Below are 10,769 nucleotides of genomic sequence, written 5' to 3' on the forward strand. Positions count from 1 at the left end.
ACGGACTCAATATAATAAGTCGACAACGTTGGATCTAATTAGCTCAGCTCCGATGGCTTTAATACACAAGTTGCGCTTTGCATGTGGGTGGAAACGTTTCATGATTATCTCAGTAGGAGTGCTGGTGACCGATGCATTATCAGTGGCGTAGCGTGGGCCTTGTCGCCCGGGGCGGAATCATAATTTCAAGGAGGATAGGAAGAGAGGCGAAGTAGAAGGAATGAACGCGCCAAAATCATCCTTGTAAAAAGGGGCAATTTTGCCGCCCTCCTAAAGGTGGCGCCCGGGGTAGTCCGCCCCTCCGCCCCCCCCCTCGCTACGCCACTGTGCATTATGAAGGTTGGGGTTTTTGCTAATGATCCTGGTCCACTAGATCGATCCCAAAATTCAATGGGAAAAATTATTTCACCCCCTCCTCTTGTGAAGGTTCACTTCCCATACGTCATAACGTCGTTTGTTCCATGTCTTTATCCCATACTCCCAAAATATTTTAAGTAATATTATTTACAAAGATGTTATAGAAGTTCGGTTGTCAACAAGGCGCCGTGGCTTAGTTGGTTAAAGCGCCTGTCTAGTAAACAGGAGATCCTGAGTTCGAATCTCGGCGGTGCCTACGATAAATTATTTCGCTTTTATTAAAATAATATTTTTTTTTCATGGATGTGATTGAGTTGGATAAAACGCTTTGAGTCTATTCTGTAAAAATCAAAAATTACAAAAAATAATGAATCGTCAAAAATGGCAGTGCGCGTGTGCAAAAGAGGCTACTATCGAAATATCAAACTATCGATAGCATTGGTCAATTTCAAAATCGTGGCGGTCTGTATTGCCGACCTAAGTGATTTTAACGAAATGCTTCGACATGCGGTGGATGGTGCCAATTTAAGCCTTGGGCACCAAAAATACTTTAAGTCCGCTTAAGCATTTAGTTTATGATTTGACTAAAATACCGGATAAAGCTTAACATACTGCCACTTATTAAAATTGAACTTACACAATGATAGTTTGATATTTCTCCACACGCGCATTGCCATTTTTAACGGATCGAAATTATTGGTCATTTTTGATTTATACAGAATAGCCATCCTATCTCCAAGCGTAAGATGACGTAACAGACGACTTTATAACGTAGGGGAAGCAAAATTTCCACCCATTGTCTTTGGAATCGATCTATAGTCTCTTTCTTTTACGCGGTTTTAACAGTTCGTCCCCTGGCAACCCCGCAATTCGCGATAAACCATTCTTAAAACTACATTTTAATTGAAACGTTGTAAAGGCTACTTCGCCCGATAAATAATTATTGCGCTTATTTAAGCAGTAAAAATATTCGCTGCGGTCAGCGGAGCCACCCTCTTCAAAAATAAAGAGATAATTTTTCAGCGCGCTTTTCATTATAGAGATACCGTTATTACGTAGAGAGAAAAATTCTACCTTCACAATTCATCGTGGATTCCATTTAGAGATTAATTTCGAACTTTTCTACTTTTATTAATTCACGTTCGAGTATAAAAATAGCCTGACCTTAAAAATTACAATATCTATTATTTTATTTATGAAGGGTGTACGAATAATCGAATATCTCGACAATTAAATCGAAAATAACGAAATGTTTAAGGTATACTAGACGCACATTTTTTAACTAGAAAATGCAATCTAAGAAATGAGAAAAAAAAATGGTTATTAGAAAGTTGATAATTTAAAACTCATTAAATGAAGTAGAAAATAATAAGCAGTGTTGGCTGATTTAAATCATGATTAAAATTAAGATTTAAATCAACGTTTTTTTTAAATCATTGATTTCGATCACACAAGGAGGAATAAAAAATGTCAAAATACGTTCTTAAAAAATTAAAATATGAGCAAACTAAAATATTAAATAGTAATTAAATTCAATTAAGATTTCATTTAATTCAAGATAAGCTAACTCATAAAAGTAAAATACTCGTTAATTATACAGGAAATTATTTATTAATTATAATTAATTGTATAAAAATCAATAAAATAAAAAATCTATTAATTTGATTTAAATAAAAAAATCTATTAATTTGATTTAAATAAAAAATCCATTAATTTGATTTAAATAAAAAACCATTAATTTGATTTAAATAAAAAATCTATTAATTTGATTTAAATAAAAAACTATTAATTTGAATTAAATAAAAAATCTATTAATTTGATTTAAATAAAAAATCCATTAATTTGATTTAAATAAAAAATCTATTAATTTGATTTAAATAAAAAATCCATTAATTTGATTTAAATAAAAAATCTATTAATTTGATTAAATTAAATCTATTAATTTGATTTAAATTAAATCTATTAATTTGGTTTAAATTAAATCTATTAATTTGATTTAAATTAAATCTATTAATTTGATTTAAATAAAAAATCTATTAATTTGATTTAAATAAAAAAATCTATTAATTTGATTTAAATAAAAATCTATTAATTTGATTTAAATAAAAAAATCTATTAATTTGATTTAAATAAAAAAATCTATTAATTTGATTTAAATAAAAATCTATTAATTTGATTTAAATAAAAAATCTATTAATTTGATTTAAATAAAAAATCCATTAATTTGATTTAAATAAAAAATCTATTAATTTGATTAAATTAAATCTATTAATTTGATTTAAATTAAATCTATTAATTTGGTTTAAATTAAATCTATTAATTTGATTTAAATTAAATCTATTAATTTGATTTAAATAAAAAATCTATTAATTTGATTTAAATAAAAAAATCTATTAATTTGATTTAAATAAAAATCTATTAATTTGATTTAAATAAAAAAATCTATTAATTTGATTTAAATAAAAAAATCTATTAATTTGATTTAAATAAAAATCTATTAATTTGATTTAAATAAAAATCTATTAATTTGATTTAAATAAAAAATCTATTAATTTGATTTAAATAAAAAATCTATTAATTTGATTTAAATAAAAAACCATTAATTTGATTTAAATAAAAAATCTATTAATTTGATTTAAATAAAAAACTATTAATTTGAATTAAATAAAAAATCTATTAATTTGATTTAAATAAAAAATCCATTAATTTGATTTAAATAAAAAATCTATTAATTTGATTTAAATAAAAAATCCATTAATTTGATTTAAATAAAAAATCTATTAATTTGATTAAATTAAATCTATTAATTTGATTTAAATTAAATCTATTAATTTGGTTTAAATTAAATCTATTAATTTGATTTAAATTAAATCTATTAATTTGATTTAAATAAAAAATCTATTAATTTGATTTAAATAAAAAAATCTATTAATTTGATTTAAATAAAAATCTATTAATTTGATTTAAATAAAAAAATCTATTAATTTGATTTAAATAAAAAAATCTATTAATTTGATTTAAATAAAAATCTATTAATTTGATTTAAATAAAAATCTATTAATTTGATTTAAATAAAAAATCTATTAATTTGATTTAAATAAAAAATCTATTAATTTGATTTAAATAAAAAATCTATTAATTTGATTTAAATAAAAAACTATTAATTTGAATTAAATAAAAAATCTATTAATTTGATTTAAATAAAAAATCCATTAATTTGATTTAAATAAAAAATCTATTAATTTGATTTAAATAAAAAATCCATTAATTTGATTTAAATAAAAAATCTATTAATTTGATTTAAATAAAAAATCCATTAATTTGATTTAAATAAAAAATCTATTAATTTGATTAAATTAAATCTATTAATTTGATTTAAATTAAATCTATTAATTTGGTTTAAATTAAATCTATTAATTTGATTTAAATTAAATCTATTAATTTGATTTAAATAAAAAATCTATTAATTTGATTTAAATAAAAAAATCTATTAATTTGATTTAAATAAAAATCTATTAATTTGATTTAAATAAAAAAATCTATTAATTTGATTTAAATAAAAAAATCTATTAATTTGATTTAAATAAAAATCTATTAATTTGATTTAAATAAAAATCTATTAATTTGATTTAAATAAAAAATCTATTAATTTGATTTAAATAAAAAATCTATTAATTTGATTTAAATAAAAAATCTATTAATTTGATTTAAATAAAAAATCTATTAATTTGATTTAAATAAAAAATCTATTAATTTGATTTAAATAAAAAATCCATTAATTTGATTTAAATAAAAAATCTATTAATTTGATTTAAATAAAAAATCCATTAATTTGATTTAAATAAAAAATCTATTAATTTGATTAAATTAAATCTATTAATTTGATTTAAATTAAATCTATTAATTTGGTTTAAATTAAATCTATTAATTTGATTTAAATTAAATCTATTAATTTGATTTAAATAAAAAATCTATTAATTTGATTTAAATAAAAAAATCTATTAATTTGATTTAAATAAAAATCTATTAATTTGATTTAAATAAAAAAATCTATTAATTTGATTTAAATAAAAATCTATTAATTTGATTTAAATAAAAAAATCTATTAATTTGATTTAAATAAAAAAATCTATTAATTTGATTTAAATAAAAAATCTATTAATTTGATTTAAATAAAAAATCTATTAATTTGATTTAAATAAAAAATCTATTAATTTGATTTAAATAAAAAATCTATTAATTTGATTTAAATAAAAAAAATATTAATTTGATTTAAATAAAAAAATCTATTAATTTGATTTAAATAAAAATCTATTAATTTGATTTAAATAAAAAAATCTATTAATTTGATTTAAATAAAAATCTATTAATTTGATTTAAATAAAAAAATCTATTAATTTGATTTAAATAAAAAAATCTATTAATTTGATTTAAATAAAAAATCTATTAATTTGATTTAAATAAAAAATCTATTAATTTGATTTAAATAAAAAATCTATTAATTTGATTTAAATAAAAAATCTATTAATTTGATTTAAATAAAAAAAATATTAATTTGATTTTTTTTAAATAAAAAAAGTGGCAACCCTGCTGCTAAGATGCGTTACCATTTGTTTTAAAGGTAATTAGCTTCCAATCGCCCGTATTTTCTGTTAAAATTGGTGGCAGTAATGCTAAGTTCGTTGATCCATCGTCAATACTTCCTTTAATAATTTGAAAGTAATTATATTTTATTTTCCAAGATTAAAACTTTTAAATTCCCCCTGTACACGTATTAGGAGATTGGATCACTCTGTATTTTATGGGAAAGATCGTATAAGTTCGAAGGCCAATTATCGTTAAAGAGCCAGCACCTGCAGGGCCTAAATAATTTACAACCCTGAAACATCGTTAAAATAAAATTGCCGGGACTATTTTGGTTTAGCCACTGAAAAGGCCACTGGGTATCATAAATTAACAGACTAACTTTCAAAGGAAATGGGCGGTCACAGAATGACCCAAGTCGATGGTGGTCATTTTTGGGGAAATCGCCAACAAAGGGACAATGGTCATTGCGAGGAGTTCGGGGAGGAATTTTCCTTCTCAAGCCCTCTTTGACCAGGCGAGATTATTCCCTTCGGACAGTTCTATCGGACTTTGGCCCTTCATCTCACTTCCACCAACCGCGGTAGAGTCACCAACTAGGAGGAATATATCCACCGTAATTATTTGCCCTTGGAAACTAGTCGTAAATCACTTGTCAATTTTTAGAGAAAAGTTAGCGAAGGGTTGTATGGCCAGGTGAAAAATTGCGATCGCTATTTCTAGGAAGGGATTATTTACGCCTTTGGTTTCTCAATAGCTTACAATTATTTTAGTTTTGCGGTTCTTAACTATATTAGGGTGGTCTAAATTCCTTTTAAGAAAAATCTTTGGAAGATTGGAATTTCACGAAACTTGCAAATCACGGTGGGATATTTCCGTTATCTGGCGTCATTATCTGATTGTGTAAACGAGTGAATCACCGATACATTTACTACGTGGAATAACAAAATGAAAATGGAATCTGCCTTTCAAAGGTCGTAAAAATGTACTAAACGTATGTCATTACAGTTCTAACAAATCTCTTTAAGGGGGAAGAATACAGTTAGAGGTCGGGGATGGTTAACTTTTATTCAATAGATAAAGCTCTCAAAATTATTCGTCAAACGTTTCGATGAAATAATTTATATTTCGGTATTATCCGATTAATTTTTTGATAAATTTGTAAAATTAATCGGAAAAACGACGTTTTTTTCGATAAAAAGTTCACATTTTACGAATAATACATGTTTTTTAATTATTTTCCGAAATATTAATCGGTAAATTTCTTTGTTTACATTTTTTACCCGAAAAAATCAATTTAAACATGGATAATGATTAACCGTTACCGACCTCTAAATACAGTAAAAGCCTCTTTTTCGTTCAAGCTGAACGTTTCTGTGTTAACAATTACATAATTATATTTTTGTTATTAGGCTGAACCTTCCTCTAGTGCTTAAAATAATGTTGATAATTATAATATTAATAGTTAACGAGATATAAGGTCCTAACTAAAGGGTAGTTTGGGCGCTTGCCCGACTTGTTTAGCTCCGGGGGTCCGAATTAAAACGTAATAACTTAATTACTTTTAAATTTAAAATTTTCAAAATTATTTTTGGCACTAAACAAGAGGCTGTTCTACATTTAAATATTAATTTTGTATGTTAAAATACAAAATTAAAGAGTTCAGCTTGAAATAGCGCGAAAGTAGACAATAGCCACTGTAGTGTTCCGCCTTAAACCTGGTTAGATAGTGTCAGCTAGGAGCAACAAACAGAAGGAGAACGTAGCTAGCCTTTAAACACGCTAACGCAGTGTTGTGTACAAATTTCATTGGACAAACCTTTACACTGAACGTTTTACGGAAAAGGGGAAGACAATTTCCGAATTTTTCTATTCCGATGGCAGCAGGCGCTAAAGCGTCTAACCAATGAGAACTGTACGCGAGAAAATGCACGACTTTTGACGGGTTGCGTTCTCCTTGTGTGAGGTGCTGTGTTTATTGCTACTAGGTGATGGTGTTCACAAAAGGCATACACTTATCATCAAAAGTAAACAAAACACATTTTTATTAAAATTACTACGGAAAACTGTAACGAGGTTCGATTTTAACGCATTTATTTATACTAGATGGCTCCTATTTAAACATTTTGGAGGTAAGGATATAACAACCTATAGATTTTTTTCAAAAAAACTACTTCTAACAATAATCGCGGTGATATTTTATGTAAAAACTATAAATCAAAGTTCAACCCAGGAAAAATTTCGTATAACAGAAATACGAAAAAATTAATATGAATTTAGAATATTTGTTTTGGACAATTTAAAATCACTACGTTTAAGACTACTGGCGCCATCTGTTTAAATAAACCGGTATTTAAAAATGAACCTCTAATGGCGTTACCTCCTTTGTAAAATATGTATCGTTCTATTAGATAAATTGGGTTTCGAAATCACAGGTAGTTATTGGGGTTAAATATGTTAGCTTATGAGTAAAAACGGACCTTCAAATATAAAAAAGACACAAATAACAAAATAATAGGCGTACAAAACAGGTGTGGTACAATATTTCACTTATCGGAACCAAGAGCTAACATTTCTAGAGAAGACCTAGATAGGAACGATGATGGGAGAGTCAAACAGCATTTCTTAAAAGAAGCGAGTATCCCCTTTCAGTCAACCCTATGGTTACTCATAGCAGGGGTAAAAATGATAAAACGACGAAACCCCGAAAAGAGCGTGTCCAAACAATACATTTCCTCTCTCCTTTTTCGTTGTTGAAAAGACTGCCACAAAAATGTAAAGAAAAGGTTTCGTGGGGTCATATTTTCCCCTCTTTATTATGACTGTGGGCGCGTACCCTCGGACATGACGGGTCCGGTCGGATGGTTCGCAATCGGAGGCTGAGGGAGAAGGCGTGTGACAGGTACAACGGATATCCTGGGAAAGAGAAAAGCTACCGACAGATTCCACATGATTAGTACTTAATTCTACTACACACAAAATGAGTCGAACCAAAAACTTTTTATTTTGAAGGATGAGAGAGTCTAAAGTTACGTTTGGGAAATATTCGGAGGGGCTTGGGAAACATTTTAGCCAAGGAGTTATAATTTATGGCTCGCGTTATTTCAATGGCGGGTTCCTCGGAACTGCCTCGCCTGCCTATAAATCATAAACAAGCAGTCCCCCGTATTTTGACAACCATAACCGACCTTTTAACGAACCAATGCTAAACCAATGAATAAAAGTTATTGATTTATAAATGTAACTTTTTTTAGAACTAACCACTGCTTGAAAATGTATTTGCCGATTATGGTCAAATGAAACTAACATTGTAAGTACAATGCTTTTTGATTTGATCGAGGGGTCGGACACTTAGCATTATTTTGTACGGGATTTCGGGATTTCGTAGAGATTTTGGCGATTTTATCATTACTTTTTGAAGTGATTTTGGGATTTCAATGTTAATTTACCATAGCGAGACTTAAAAGATTTTGCGATTTTAGACAAAGTGTACGGGATTTTGGTAAATGTCCGACCCCTCGGATTTGATATAAATGATTTGTGACTGCTGATAAATTTAAAGGTTTTGACCATTGTAGACTTAGTACCACTGTTTAAAAATTCGTTTTTTTTTCTGAATTTTAGCTAGTGTTGTTAATTTTCCGGGGAAAAAAATGCGGAAAATTTTCCAGGAAATTTTCCGCAAATCGGAAAAATAGAAAATTGAATCAAGTGACTTTTTAAGGGTTTTTAATGTTTTTAACTTTTTATCAATATAAAATGTATAACAACCGTAAGCATACTACAGAATAGTGTTACATTGTTAACCAGTTTAAACTAGTCTAGAGGTTTAGTTTTACTTTTAGATTCGAAAAAAATGAGGCGAAAATGCCGCTTTATTTAAATTTGCAAACAATATATTAGACTAATCATGGAATATAAACTTTTTTTTATCTTTTTCGGAAAAATACGAAAAATTTTCCGGAAAAAAGGCCACAGAGCGGGAAATTTTCCGACTTACAACACTAATTTTAGCTAAGGGGGGAATTAGAATTTTTGGTTTACAACATCAACGTTTTAAATTAACTAAATTATGGAATTTTTTTATTTATTTTGTTTAGTTAACTTTTATTGGGGGTTTTTTAAGAATAGTTTTAAGCCATGCTTATTTACTATCTAAAAATTTTAGTTTAGAATTTTTAATAATAAGTAGTTATCTTCTAGTTGTACATCCTTTGTTAAATCTAAATGTGTAATCAGTTACGTAATCATATGTACAATCTTAGCGAAAGTTTCCTAAGCGGAATTTTTGTATAGTATTTAAAGAAAGGTTTTAAGTTATTATTTTCTAGGATTTGAGAAGTTTTTATATTTTTTTTTGTAAGATTGGCGAAGATTTCAGTAATTTAGAAATCAGAGTTTTTTTTAAATTAACAGATTTAAAGAATTTGGGTAAATTATTAAATTATTTTCTAGATCTTTGTGGAATTTATATATTTTTTGCTGTGTTTTGTAGATTTTCTCTGTATTTATAATTTATTTTCTTAAATTTTAAAACAAATTATAATCTAGAGGTCGGAGACGGTTAATCATTATCCATGTGAAATTGATTTTTTTCGGGAAAAAAATTTAAACAAAGAAATTTACCGGTTAATATTTCGGAAAATGATTAAAAAACATGTATTATTCGTAAAATTTGAGCTTTTTATCAAAAAAAACCGTCGTTTTTCCGACTAATTTTACAAATTTATCAAAAAATTAATCGGATAATACAGAAATATAAATTACTTGATCAAAACATTTTTCGAATAATTTTTAGAGCTTTATCTATTGAATAAACGTTTACTATCCCCGACCTCTATTAGAATCTTTGTGAAATTTTCAGGAGATGGACAATTATTGTTTCTTTAAAATTTATAGATGTAATTTAACTTTTTGGAATTCTAAATCATTGAGGCATTTTTAAAGACTATTGCTATTAAGGGATATTTTTCGTTATAGAAGCCAGGATTTTGGTTATGTGGGGGGAAGAACCCACTGTGCCCCCTTGGACAACGCCACTCAAAGAAAGACCGACCCCGCATGCAAAATTAAACTATGTACGGACAAAGCCAGCAACGGCATTAAACACTAAACAGGCGAGTGAAGCCAGCATCAGTGAGTTCGAAAACGCAATTATGTTTTTAAGTGAAACATTTTTTCTATATCTGAGTGTCTCTCTTTTTGGCCTTTTTCTGCTTTTGATAAAAACGGAAGAAACCACGATTGGACACGGAGGCCTCTGTGTTTGAAAGCGACTACTACACCAACGAGTCTCTAGATACGCGCCGAAAAAAACCTATGTACAAAACTCGAACGCAGCAGCGCCACCAGGAGGCTAAAAGAGGAAACATCTTGCAAACTGGTGTCCCTCCGATAAGCAACAATGATACCAGCGGGCCAAATGCCTCGAAGCCACCGAAAAAATATGTTTTTCCCGGATAGTTAAGACCACTAAATCATGCTCTAAATCATATTTTGAGAGCGGTAACAAGCCGTCTTTTGGCCCGGTCGAATTTAAACACGGTGTCTCAGCTCGGGAAATTGTTTGATTCATGCGCTGCTATTAAGAAAATTGCGCCAACACGGTCCACGGGACCCCGCAAATTATTCGTACACTTTTATGTCCTCATAATCGCGAAAACGCTATTTATCTTAATAGAAAAAAAAACAAAAATTCACGAGAAATTTTTACTTTAAGAATGCGACAACTGCGAGTTACATCGGTCGTTGATAATTAATTTTTCACCGCAGGCGGATTACCTAGAATCGTATCTATGTACCACAAATTAATTTCGAGATAGCCCAAG

The 10,769-nt window shown here is 27.5% G+C and overlaps 1 non-coding gene across 1 annotated transcript; it reads left to right on the forward strand.

Moving 5' to 3' along the window:
• Positions 1-539: 539 nt before the first annotated feature.
• TRNAT-AGU (transfer RNA threonine (anticodon AGU)) lies at positions 540-613 on the forward strand. The gene has a single exon. It is a non-coding gene; the product is annotated as a tRNA-Thr (tRNA).
• The last annotated feature ends 10,156 nt before the right edge of the window (positions 614-10,769 follow it).

This window comes from Leiobunum rupestre, chromosome 10 (genome assembly GCF_980474605.1).
Source record: "Leiobunum rupestre chromosome 10, qqLeiRupe1.1.hap1, whole genome shotgun sequence".
NCBI classification, from domain to species: domain Eukaryota; kingdom Metazoa; phylum Arthropoda; class Arachnida; order Opiliones; family Sclerosomatidae; genus Leiobunum; species Leiobunum rupestre.